The sequence below is a fragment of the Thunnus thynnus genome, chromosome 23, assembly GCF_963924715.1.
Source record: "Thunnus thynnus chromosome 23, fThuThy2.1, whole genome shotgun sequence".
Taxonomy (NCBI): Eukaryota; Metazoa; Chordata; class Actinopteri; order Scombriformes; family Scombridae; genus Thunnus; species Thunnus thynnus.
In genome coordinates, this window is record NC_089539.1 from 9,978,481 (window position 1) to 9,991,346 (window position 12,866).

General features: G+C 38.0%; 1 long non-coding RNA gene across 4 annotated transcripts in view; it reads right to left on the reverse strand.

The window, feature by feature from the left end:
- The window catches only part of LOC137175872 (uncharacterized), a 159,778-nt gene that overhangs the window by 113,118 nt on the left and 33,794 nt on the right, over positions 1-12,866 (reverse strand). For 2 of the 4 annotated variants that reach the window (XR_010925733.1, XR_010925735.1), the window contains exon 5: positions 2,548-2,626. The exons of 1 other annotated variant lie outside the window; for it this stretch is intronic. This is a non-coding gene — a long non-coding RNA (uncharacterized lncRNA). Of the gene's footprint in view, positions 1-1,384; positions 2,627-12,866 lie in introns of those variants that run through there. One more of the 4 variants, XR_010925734.1, reaches the window with a different exon arrangement.

A 12,866-nucleotide genomic window follows, 5' to 3' on the forward strand; every position in this document is an offset into this window, starting at 1 on the left:
TATTATCTCATAGCTCTGGTATCCTGCTACTGATAACAGCTGCTCTAGCCAGTAATCTTAAACACAGCAAATGATGCATAGCTGGTCATATACACTACAAACATGGTATTATTGAGAAAGACCCTGCAGTCTATTCTACTTATCCTTTAGTTGTCTATATATTTTTAAAGAAGGTTTAACACTCCAATTTGTATGGTGGCCCTGAGGTGCAAAGCACGACAACATAGAATGAAAAGACATTCACAAAATAGAAAACATTTCACTTGTATTTAGTCCAGCCATGAACAGGAATTATTGTCCCTACCTTGTCTATTTTATGAAATGTCTTTTGTTTTGGTGTTGTGTTTTATTAAATGCTATCATGTTATTTAATTGTCTTAATTTGTTCTCTGAATTGTTGTATTACCTGAAATATTGTGTTTTCAGGTTTGATAATAGGATTTCAGAAATGCTGCTGTGTTTTCTGAAATGCTGTGGTGTGTTCAATTTTGTTATTGTGCTATCTTATTTGTAAATGTGTTTTGTCCAATGTTGTTGTGTTTTGCACCTCAGGGCCACCATACAAATCAGAGTGTTCAAGGGCAAACATACCTGTCACAGGAGAAGAAAAATCTATAATATACTTCTAGACATTCATAGAAATCTGTCTATGTTCTAAAAAGTTAATGTACAGGCGTACATTGGATGTTTAGGCAGATATGTGATCATTGCTATAACACATCATGCAAGTATTTTTCTTTCATCCTCCGTCTCTGGAAAGATGACTTTATGTATTCAGGCTTCCTCTGGGTTATAATGTACGCCTAGTCAGACTTGAATGTATATGAATATATTTCACCCAAATGTGTCTGCGAATTGACCTCAAATAACTGTGTTAATCGATTCTATTTAGCACATTATTATCATGTATAATGTGGGATCAAGATATGCTCTGCAGGGTCAGTCATTAAATAGGGGGAGAAAAAACTGTTTTACATATTTAACATATTAGTGATTGTTTATAAGAGTCACACCATTATTATTATTTCTCTCATACTGAGAAATCAAGGATACAATGATGCCGTTACACATTTATGCAAAACAAATCTGATCAGAAGTAACCTCCAGGCAATGAAACAAGAGAAAATGTGCTGTGGGAGGAAAGCAAGAAAATATTTGATCAAAGTTAAGAAGAATGTCAGCATATTATGGTTTTCATCTGCATCCAGCCTGGCAATGACATCCTCCAATCAAATATATTCAAATGTTTATGTACAGTAGCGCACTCTGTTCTGACAGAAATAGATGATTGATGTCATCATCACTGAAGTGTGCAACACTGTTGTGGAGGCAGAGAAAATAATTTAACAATTTGATTACAGTTGGACTGATGGACAATGTGGTGCACGTAAAACAGCATCATTTATTTGCTCAACATTTTATCAGCAAATAATAAACATATTAAACAGTGGATAGCTGTTGAGAGACTGCAACCAAAACACTGATGAAACAGGAAGCCAGTGCATATCTAACTATGGTTAAACATAGAGTGACGTCAATTTAAGTCAAATTAAGTGACAGTTTTTTGCCACCAAAAAGCATTCAAATTATCCAACCCATCCTTGATAAAGCACATGGATCTCATTGGGAAAAAAACCTCATTAGATTTGCCAATGGAATAGTTATTAAAATCACCGTTTGCAATTCAAATCCACAATCTAGAACCCTAGAGAGATAATTTTATCATTTCCATATTCATCTACAGCAGTGTCAACAACACTATTCTCCCCCTTGAATGTTATTAAATACATTAGCTTCCCAACGCCAAGCCAAAGATTTGGGCTGAGGTTCAAGCCCTACACCTCAAAGACTGGAGGGCTGAAATAATTCTCTGTGTTATATCACTTAGAGTAGACAGATTTTCAAATTCACAATTTGACCCAAATTGTCTAAAGAGTATGACAGTAACCAGTAAATCTGTGGTGGAAAACATTTCCATTAGGCCTGTGCACATATTCATAATGTTTTATTCCACTGATGGGTTAGAGGATAGAATTTGTATTTAATTTGGGCAGGAAAGGGACATTTTTACATGATTAGATCACATATTTCATGCAAGAGTAACAAGCAGCAATTTACAAATATGTGGCTCAAACCACTGGCTTTTCCAAAAGTAAAAAGTGAGCAGAAAATGATCATGTGGGAAGGAAAGTGATGATTTCTCTCATGATCAAATTTGATATTTCCAGCATCGGCTGAATGGTGTTTTATAGGAGTAGTTTCTTTTATTTTTTCTTTTAACTATCTTTAAACCATCTGCTTTTAGCCTCATCCATTCCAAGTCAACAAGCAAGATCTTCTTTCTACACTCATTTTCAGTGCGGGGCAGTAACACATTACTTAGTAATGTGCTATTATTGTAATGCATTAGCTAATGTGATCACTTTTCTCAGTAACGAGTAGTTTGAGGGATTACAATTTGAAATTCAGTGATTACATTACATTTACTAATCCCAGTAACGATGCATTACTTTGACAAATGGGGGATCAGCTTGTTTAATGTCTTACTGGGAGTTGATATCAGTTAAGTCTGTCTGCGTTCAGTTGACAGACTTAGCTTGGCGCAACAGGCTGGATAGCCAGGCTCCTGGAAAAAGAAGAGAAATACAACATATTAACCTGTTAACACCAAATTCTCTCATCCACATGTTTTATTAGCTAGCTTGCTAACTTAAGCCACTGTTAGCCTACATTTACATTATATATTTAGGAATTACATGGATTGTTGGTGGGTTTGTTTGCAGTAAATACCTCCAAACCATATAGACTAGCTGCATATTAAACCTTTATGTCTAGATATAGTCATTCAACAATGACACAGGAAGACATACACCATGAAAGAGGAAAGATATTAATTTTTCCATCAACTGTAGGCTCCCAAGAACTGCTGGAATGCACTGACCAGCAAAGTGATGATATCTCCCATGGCAGTAACAAAGGTTGTATTTTTTTTTTCTTTGCACACAACTTGATTAACATGCCCCTCCTTAATCCCCAGCCTCCCGGCTACTTGACCCGCCACTAACACCCCTCTTGTCTCTTGCTGTTCCCTCGTTATCACAGCCATCTTGCCTGTCCCAAATGCCCTTCTTCCACTTCATGTGTCCTTTTTAATACACCACCTGCCTTCAAATGCCACCTTGCATTTCATTACAATTTTACCAAACACTTCACCTCCAGCCTCTTCTCAGGGTTTACTCTCATATTTTAGGGATTTAGCGGATTCTCTTATCCAGAATGAGTTACTTTAACATGAAAAAAAGCTTCTTAGGTCAATGTTTGGAAAGAAGAAGCAATCAATAGTAACACTTGTGTGGGTCGGGACCTACAATATTGGTGTGATCACAAATTGGTCATATGAGAGGGGTGTATTGGGGGTAATGAGCAGATAAGCACAGGGGAGAAAATAGTATAGTATCAAGTTAGTGAAATTCATGTTTGGGCAGCTGCTTTTGTGATTATCAGCCTCTAACTTTGTTCTGCTGTATATAGTGATCACTATACTGTAGTTTTTGACCACTAGTAGGCCTAGTGCTGTAATGCTGCAATGTTTTATCAGAGGGCATGAGGTCATACATGCACACGCTCAAACACATGGGCGAAATGATACAAACTCTTGGCACTGATTTCATGCTATTCCATTAATCAACAGTTGTGGCGGTAACGTGCAAAGAGGCATAGCAATGTGCCAGAAAGGGCAGTGAAGAAGAAGACAACAAGGTAGCAAACTTGAACGTAAACTATGCATTATTTAAAATATTCTCTTAAATAAGATTACTTATTTTACTTTGCCTTAATTATATCTGCTCATTTAGTAAAACCTTGCTCTTATTCTATTAAGTAGTTGTAGAGGCAGTCTCCTCATTTTCCACCATTTTCTTTACAAGGGTCTTTAAAACGTTTGGTCTAGAGTTTCCACAGATTGCTGCAATGACCTGATTATTTTAACACGATGACAACAAGCATTTCATTTTGCTTCTCCTATATTTCAAGTTATCAAAGTACCCTGCCACCTCTGCTGATTTTGGTGGATAGTTTAGTGTTATCACTTCCCACAAGAAGAAGGGTATCTGTGTCCAATTTGTCACCCTCCTTACCAATTTCTGCATGCAAAAGCACTCTTAAATTGCTATTCAGTTATTTAATACAAGTGGTTAGGGAGGATTGAGGGGAGGATGATATTTCTATTAACTCATAATTTGAATTGCAAATAATTTGCCAGCGTGTCATTTTTGTGGTCTCATCTTATCATCTGAAAAAAAAAGAGTGCTGCAACAGATCATTATTTTCAGTATTGATTAATATGCCAACTATTTTCCCAATTAATCAATTAACAGTTTTGTCTATAAAAATGTCAGAAAATATTGAGAAAATGCCAAAAATATTTCCCCAGAGCCCATGGTGACGTGTTATAAAATGACCAACAGCCCAAAACCACCAAGTATTCAGTTTACTATCATATATGACGAAGAGAAGCATAGTTTCTAATCAATCAATTCTAATCAATTAATATAATCATCTATCAGTTGTAGACTGCTTTAAATTAATTTTGTAATACAAAACTAGTAGGCTAGACGTGTGAATTGAAAAGAACAAAAGATGTAGATGTGTTAGAAAACAAACTGCTGTGATTCTGTTTGGTAGTTGAGTTTTACCTAAAATGTGAAGAAACTTATTTCTGTACTGAGAAGAGAAACTTTTTACCATAGGAGAGATAATTTTTCTCCTATTCTAGGTCATTCTCAAAAGGTGGTCAAGAGAGAAATAAAATCCCTCTCCTCCTACATCATCCATCCCTGGCCTTGAAGTACATCATGCTGTTCATCTTCCTCCGCTACCTCACATTTTTCTTCATTTCACTTCCAGGCGTGAGCCTGTCTACAGTGCAAACATGCAGTCGGGGGTCAGATAATCTGGTATACGAAGGGTTTTCCCACATTAATTAGTGCGTGAAATCAAGGATAAAATACTTTGAACTGTTTATTTTGTTTTCCTGTTCAGTTCATGTTTACTGCTCAGTTTAAATACAGTAAATCTGATTGAACATCTGATTTCAAATCCAAACAAACTGAAACTGTTTGCAAGTGGGCGTTTTTGAATATCATTCACTAGACCTCCCATTGTCTGAGTGGGATAAGACTCCATGAGCCACGACAGAAGACTCTGACAACACTTCAGACTGCTAAATCCAGTATGTGGTGGGATGCCTGACTTTAGTCCAAATCTGAAGATATTTCAGGCTTGTTTGTCAAGTAATTTTTTTCTTTTTGACGAAGGGGTGTCTTTCTAACTCCTTCCTAATAATCTTTTTCCCCCCGTTTGCATTTATTACTGATTCTCCTACAAATAAACGTCTCCTCTCTGGCAGATTTGTGACTCTGATCCAGGGGCGTAATCTGTGAACAGCTTTGTCAACATCGCAGGCTGCCTATTCATGTTACTGTTTATCGCCACATTCCAGGAAGACAGACAGCGAAGAAGAAGTGGGAGCAGAGATGGAGGTGAGAGGGAAGGACAGACAGAACGGTGAATGAAAGGAGGAGACAGAAGCCTCGAAGAAGAAGAGAGAAGTGGGGTAGAGCGGCTGTGAGAGGAGGGAATCATTCAATCGTTTCTGCAGAGGGAAAGAGGTATGAATATTCCAATTTTACCCTGCTCATTAGAGATGGCTGTCTCTTCCTTTGGGGGAAGCACTGCTTGTGTTTGTTTCCAGCCTGATTATTTGCATGATGTATTCTACAGCTTTATATTCAGTGATGGGAGAAAGATGACGTTCTGGCAGGCTGACAATGAGGCCTAAGGGGCGCCGAGGCAGGCGCAGTCAGTTTTATTCAATGCAAAGATCAAAGGCCACGCTTCTTTACCCCAAATTAGTCACCATTTCACAGTCACTAAAGCTCCCTTCCAACAACTCAACTTACTTGCACAGCTTCTAAACAAGGCTGTTTTCTAAAAGCTTGGCCACACTGAGGGGATATCATTGTTTTGGGACAACAGCCAATAACTAATCATGAATCCATACTGCCAAGAGCCTGAAAAACTGGTTACTACAATTTATTTTGGATGACCCAAGAAGCGGCAACAATAGTCGTGCAATATCCTGGTCTTCTGGCACAGAGGAGAAGATGGCTGCAAGTGAACCTTTTGGGCAAAACCACCGTTCAGCAGCCAATCATGAACTGGCCTTGAAAGATGACATGTCAACCACATTGTCATTTGAGATACTAATTAAAGAATTTGAATGAGCAGACAGTCTACAAACAGACCAAAGTAAAAAGAAGCGTCGGAAATTAACAGGAAGCAAGGACAAAAATGCCCCAAGAAATCTCAGAATGCCCCTAAAAACCATGATCGAGGGGCAAAAATTGCCCCCAAGATTTCAAAAAAGTTTTTTTATATTTACCAGTTTGGGCTAATATCCTGATCCTACATTAAGCCATCATTTTATTTTCATTAAATTAATTTAATTTCCATTTCCGTCTCTAACACACACTCACACAAACAGCGCTGTCGTCCACACTACGCCGCTGTTACGATACCTGGCAGAGGTCATGCAATCCTGCACCTGCAGTGAAGTTGGCTGCTGCGATGGACCGGTACCTCATTAAAAAAGCTCCAACTGTTACCGATGAAAGCAACCCAAATCCTGAGCCATCACTAACGCCAACCCCAGCAACTAAGACGGCAAAGAAAGTTTCCGCTTCTGTAATTGAAAAATGGAAAACAGACTGGCTTGGTGTTGAAGAGATGAATAAGATGACTCTCCTCTTCTGTATGCGGGGTTCACCCACCCAAACATAGTTTTAGATAGCTATAGATTTGCTTATAGTAAGTAATGCTAACGCTAGAGACTTCAAAACGTCTTTGGTCTGGCGCGTTAGCTAACATTAGTGTTAGCAATTTGGCTAGCTAACATTAATATTACAGCCAACATGTCTTGCCGACTGGTGGGGTGATCAGTGCCATTTTATAGAGGCTGTTCTATACTCTCTCTCATATATACATTTATATATATATATATACTCTGGCTCTTTTATACAGAGATACTCCATTATAGCTGTAAAGAAGATGTGTCAGTAGGCCGCCTTTGCTTTTTTACACTGAACCAAACAAAGCCGGCATAATGCCACCGCCGTCTGTGCATCAGTTCCCTTTCCCGCCGTGCCGGTTGTCCCTTACACAGATGTCGATCCGGCTCTGTGACTACCTCTGTAGCCAGGTTATTGGCGCCGCTAGTTTAAAAGTGGGGAAAAAATGAAGGCGCCCAGCAATAAAGCTGCACGGGAAAGGAGCACAGCCTCTAAATCCGCTGCACCAACAGCAGCAGCAATGGAAATAGATGACACAGAGTCTGACTTTGACAGTAAAACCCATGTATAATATGAATTCCACTCAAGTAGCCCATGAAGTATGGCTAGTTGCTGTGACTGACTTATTGAATAGTTTATTGTTTAATGGCTATTACTTTTGCAATGTTGTTACTTGAATTCAATCCTGTTAATGTTGTTGTTTGTAAGGTCACCAGCTTGCATTTACAGTTGTGAAACACTGCCTTTTATTTCCTCAAATATTTTTAATAGACCTTCTACAGTTTCTAAAGAGGATATTTTAAAAAAGACGATAAGCTAGTAGTTCACAAGACTGTGATGAAGTTTTCGATTAATCTATGAACTAATGCATTATAGAAATACAAAAGCTATTAGGAGATGAATAAATATTTTTATTCATCTCCTAAATATTTAGAACTGTCTCCTGCTTTCTCTCACACATACAGATGGCATTTTATACACATACACACACACTTCTCTTTGGAACAGCAAAAGCATGCTTTTTATTTACTCATGTTGGCACAAGGTGGTGATTACTGTATGCATTTTAATCTGGGCCCATTTCACATTAAAAACAGCAACTTTATGCACAAATTACCCCAAAATTTGTAAATGCCCCAACTTTTTAGACAGTTTAGACAGACAGTTTAGACAGACAGACAAATATTTTTCAAATTTCCTACACTGGTAAAATGTACAAACCAGCATATAAACAGTTCATCTATTGTGTTATATCTTTAACCGTTACATACTGTTCATATTCTGACCCTCCTCATAATTAGTATCTACACCAAATTTCTGAACCACAAATCTATTTCTCATTCATAAATATCACCAGTCATGAAAACATGGGTGAGTAATCCTTAATGAAGCTTTCAGAGAGCAGAGAGTGTGTATTATTTATTTGTTTATGGAGAAAAAACATTCTCAATCTCATTATATTCTGGTCCTATTATTATATTAATATATAAAACAGCTATCATGATATCAATGAATGTTACTGAATGTGAAGAATGCAACAATATTTTTGAATGCTGATCTTTGAACAGGAACACTGTCTGTGTACAAAAATATGTGTAAGCTGCACAAAAAAATTTAAAGAGTTGAAATATTTAATATTTTGTATTTTCTGAGTCACTTTAGGAAAGTTATAATAAATAATAATAAAATAAAAGGGTCAAATTTGACCTGAACACTATGTAAGGATTAATGGTATTCAACCTTAACGTTACTGCTAGTAAATTCTAGTTAAGTTATTATAATTAGGTTATGGTGATTGTGACGTCCTTCTCTCTGCCTTCTGCTTGTGAGGTTGGTTTGGTTTCCTGGCTCAGGAGCTGGTGGGCGGGGTTAGAGAGGGCGTCAGGAAACTACCAGAACCTGGGTAGTTGAGGCCTCAGCCTATCTGAGTGGCTTCCTTGTTAACCTCTTTGTCTTGTCTTCCTCCCAGATCTCCACCAGCCAGATGGTTAGGGTTTTGTGTTTTGTTTGCACGCATCACACACACTTCACTCATCCACACACTGCATTCATTACTGACCTGTAGCTGACTAACATTATTATAATATTTTATCTTACGTTGACAATAAATGTCATTTTGGAAACTTCATTCATGTGATTCCCTTCTTTGTCGCTGACTCTGAGCCAGTTTGTGACAGTGATGTAGAGATTCTGTAGATACTTGTACTGTATGCAGAAGCCAGTATAAAACTCTGCTTGTGCTCAGTGTAAGCCTACATTATGCCCAGTAATTGTGTTAACTGTGACAATGATTATGATGACTGTTGTTGATTTTCTTATCTTTGTCTTTTCACTTGTGTCCTTTTTTGAATTCATGTTGAGGGGCATATTTCCAGGGGAAAATGTTGGAAACATGGAAAGCACATAAAATATAGATGTGACCTGTTTCCCCCATCAATAAAACATTAAAAAAAAAACTTTGTGATGCAAACATATTTGTATGTTTGCTTTATAAAAAGTTGCATGTCACAACCTTCACTGCAGTCTGTAATGTAGCAGAGGCAGATGCTAGGTTGTTTTATTTTATTTCATTTTACAGTTTTTCTCTCTGCTTGTCCAGGTTCCGTGCTGCACTGAATTTGAGTCTTTTGTTTGAAATTTGAAACATTAGAAGTTCAGGAAAACATCATCAGTTTTTAATGCAGCTTAGCTGAATTGAGTGTTACAAAAAAATGTAAATAATTGAAATTAAATTCCAGAAATGGAATTTCCCATTAGCCCACTCACTGTACATTTCCTAGACATTTAATGGACAGTTTAAATACATGTCATGCTTCATAAAATGTTTGCAGTGTTCCTTTTTGTTCTACCATATGGTTGAGCTTACATTTCGTTGAATTTGTGGCATCAGCTGCTCTGCGGGCAACATGCTGACATTTTACTGAAAACGTCACACCTTCACTCCTGCTTTTGAGCCAAGTCAACATAGAAAATATGAGGCAATGCTCACCCTCCCTTTGCGACTCTTGTCGCTAATGTTTGTCCTTCTTTGTGCACACATTCAAACAACACGTGATGCAAACATTTTCCAGGAGCACCGTTTCATCAACTCCATTGGATGCCTTTAATGTGCTGCATAATAAAATGCAGCAATGAGCATACAACAGCTTTAATTCTACATAAATACCAAATATACAAGTCGCACTGCACATTGCATCATAGTGAAGCAGATTGTGCCTGATTAGGCTTCAAACATGAGTGTGATGGCTTCTCAGCATGACATCCACCTTCTCTCGCCTACTCGACTCACCACTCTTTTCTCTTTTCGCCTTTTCTCTCTCCGCTCAGCTCCCCCTCTCCCCGCCTCCCTTACTTTGCTGGAGAGCCTGCAGTCACATTAGCTCAGAGCAGTGACTTGCAACTGAGACACCCCCCGTGGTGCATCAGCTATCTATAGATTTTAACAGATACACAAACTCTTATCTGTTTGTTTCTGAGAGGGAGGCAGGTATGTGCTCAAACACATTTCTGCTCATATCCCCTTGCTAAATACACATTTGACATGTGTACGCAGCGATCTGAGATACAGTGGTATGGTTTCATTTTGAGGCTTGATGGCAGTTTAAAACTGACAGGCTATGAATCAGGGGAGACCGAGAGAAGAGAGAGAGAGAGAGACATAAAGAAGGAGGAGAGGTTGAGACTGGAGGAAGCTGTGAAGGTGAGAGGGAGAGTCAAGGAAGAGATGAGGCAAGACTGAAAGGTGAAATAGAAACAGAAGAACACAGCTTAGAGAAGAAGAAGTACATAAGCTGCAGAGGGCAAGGTGTGAAATGTTTGCGGTGTTTATTCACCTATATAGGGCTGAGTGATGTGGTTAAAATCAATATTACTATATTCATATATGTCACTGTATGACAAATGTATGACAATTACATATAAAATAATCTGACTGAACCAATAAACTCCTGTTTCTCTATTATACATTACATGATATCAAACTTGAATAAATTGTTTTGTTAGTTTTTGCTTCTAAGACCACAGAGGGCAGGAGAGACCACTTGCTTCTCAGACCAACAATCACTTCTACTATGCAACTATAATGTCTCCAGTTCGATTCTGGCCTTTTCCTTGCTGTTTTTACTAACAACTGTTAAGTAAAGATAAAAAAGCCAACAAAATCTACAAAAAAAAGCCACATGTGCAATGATAACATGACATCATCATAGAATGATTCAGGTGACAGTTTATAAACAATAGCTTAATATTAAATCCAAAAGTACAAGAGAACTTGTACAAGAGAAACTTGATGATAACCACAAAAATATTTGTTTTCCAGGGTGCCAAATACACACGTGTTCTTGTAACAAGACTAAAAGTGTACAGACATGCTAGCAGCTCTGAGCTAAATGCTAACATCAACATGCTTACATGCTCACAATGACAATGCTAACATGCTGATGTTTACAAGGTAATGTTTTCTTTCTGTCTTCAAAGGACTCACAACACATTTCATCACATTAAAAAAAGTATATTTTGAGCCCAAATTAGAGCAGAAAGTAAAATTACAATTTTGGACTCAGCACCTGAAAAAGAAACATGTGCATGTGTTTTGGAGATGAATTAGAAGGTAATTATACCATGTTCACCGAATGTTAGCATGCTAACATTTGCCAATTAGCACTAAAAGTACAATAGAGACTGATGGTAATGTCATTAGATTAGTATTTGGCAGTAAACTATTGGACAAATTGAGATTTTAACCTCAGGATGAGAAAATCAGAGGATCATCAATGTCAATTCATGTCAATTCATCTTCTGGGGAACATGAATACTTGTATGAAATATCATCAAACTCCATCCAATAGTTGCTGAGATATTCACTCTGAACCAAAATGATGAACCAACCAGCCGATATTACCATACCTGCAGTCATGCCGCTTGCTTGACTCAAAAAATAGCAGGAATGTAGTTCTAGCACAGATCCATTTTCATGCTACACAGGAACTAATGTCACGTTCATGTAATGTTGCACTTGCTTGTAAATTTGTTCACGTCAACCTCCAAATCATAATTATGACTGGCAATCTGGGATTTTGCTGAAAACTCCAATATGGCACTTAATAATGCATATGTGCCTGAAAACCAAGATAACATTTACGCCTCACATCAACCAAAGTCCTTTGTTCAATGTAATTAAACCCAAATTTAATGGATATAATGTTGTTTTTTTTAATTCAGCGTATTTTAAACCATCATACAACCAACTCAACTATCATATAACCTTCATTCAGTTGTCAGATGACATGAACACTTCCAGTCCTTACCATGGGAATATTTCCAATCCTTCCCATCCATCTGACATAGTATAAACGCGGCATAAGAACCAAAGACTAGTTACCAACATCGCTTGCAAAATGCCAAAAAAGTTGTACACACAACTTATGTTCTTGTGTGAGCCCATGTGGTTGGGCTAACAGCCATTCTAAGCAATGATATACATTAAGTGTATCTGACAAGCAGCTGTCAGCCTGACTCTCCATTATCGTATACTGAACACCGAACACACACACAAACACAGAGACCTGGTGAACTCACCTGATCAAAGTCACTCATTCATGTCTCTCCCTCTCTGTCTCTCTCTCTCTCCTACCCTCTGTCACTTACACTCTTGGGAATCAGAAGAGGACACACACCTGCGGCTGTAGATTGCCTCACTAAACAGGCTATTAGGATGCATTCAGGGACGACAGGGATGGCTTGTAATGCCTCTATAATCACAGAAGCCGTGCTTCGACAGATTGCTTGAGATGACTGCATTGAAATTCAGATTCAAAATTACTGATCTGACTTAAAAAAAATTACAAGATGGTCTTAGTTAAAACTTTGAGGGCTATTTATCTAAAATTGAGAATTGAGACAACCCATTTGGCATTTCACTGAAGGGGGAAAAACCTGTTATCAAGTCAGTGAGATGCTGCAGTCGCTGAGAATGACATGTACAAGGCAGCGACTCGTCTCTATGTAGGGGGTTTCTGT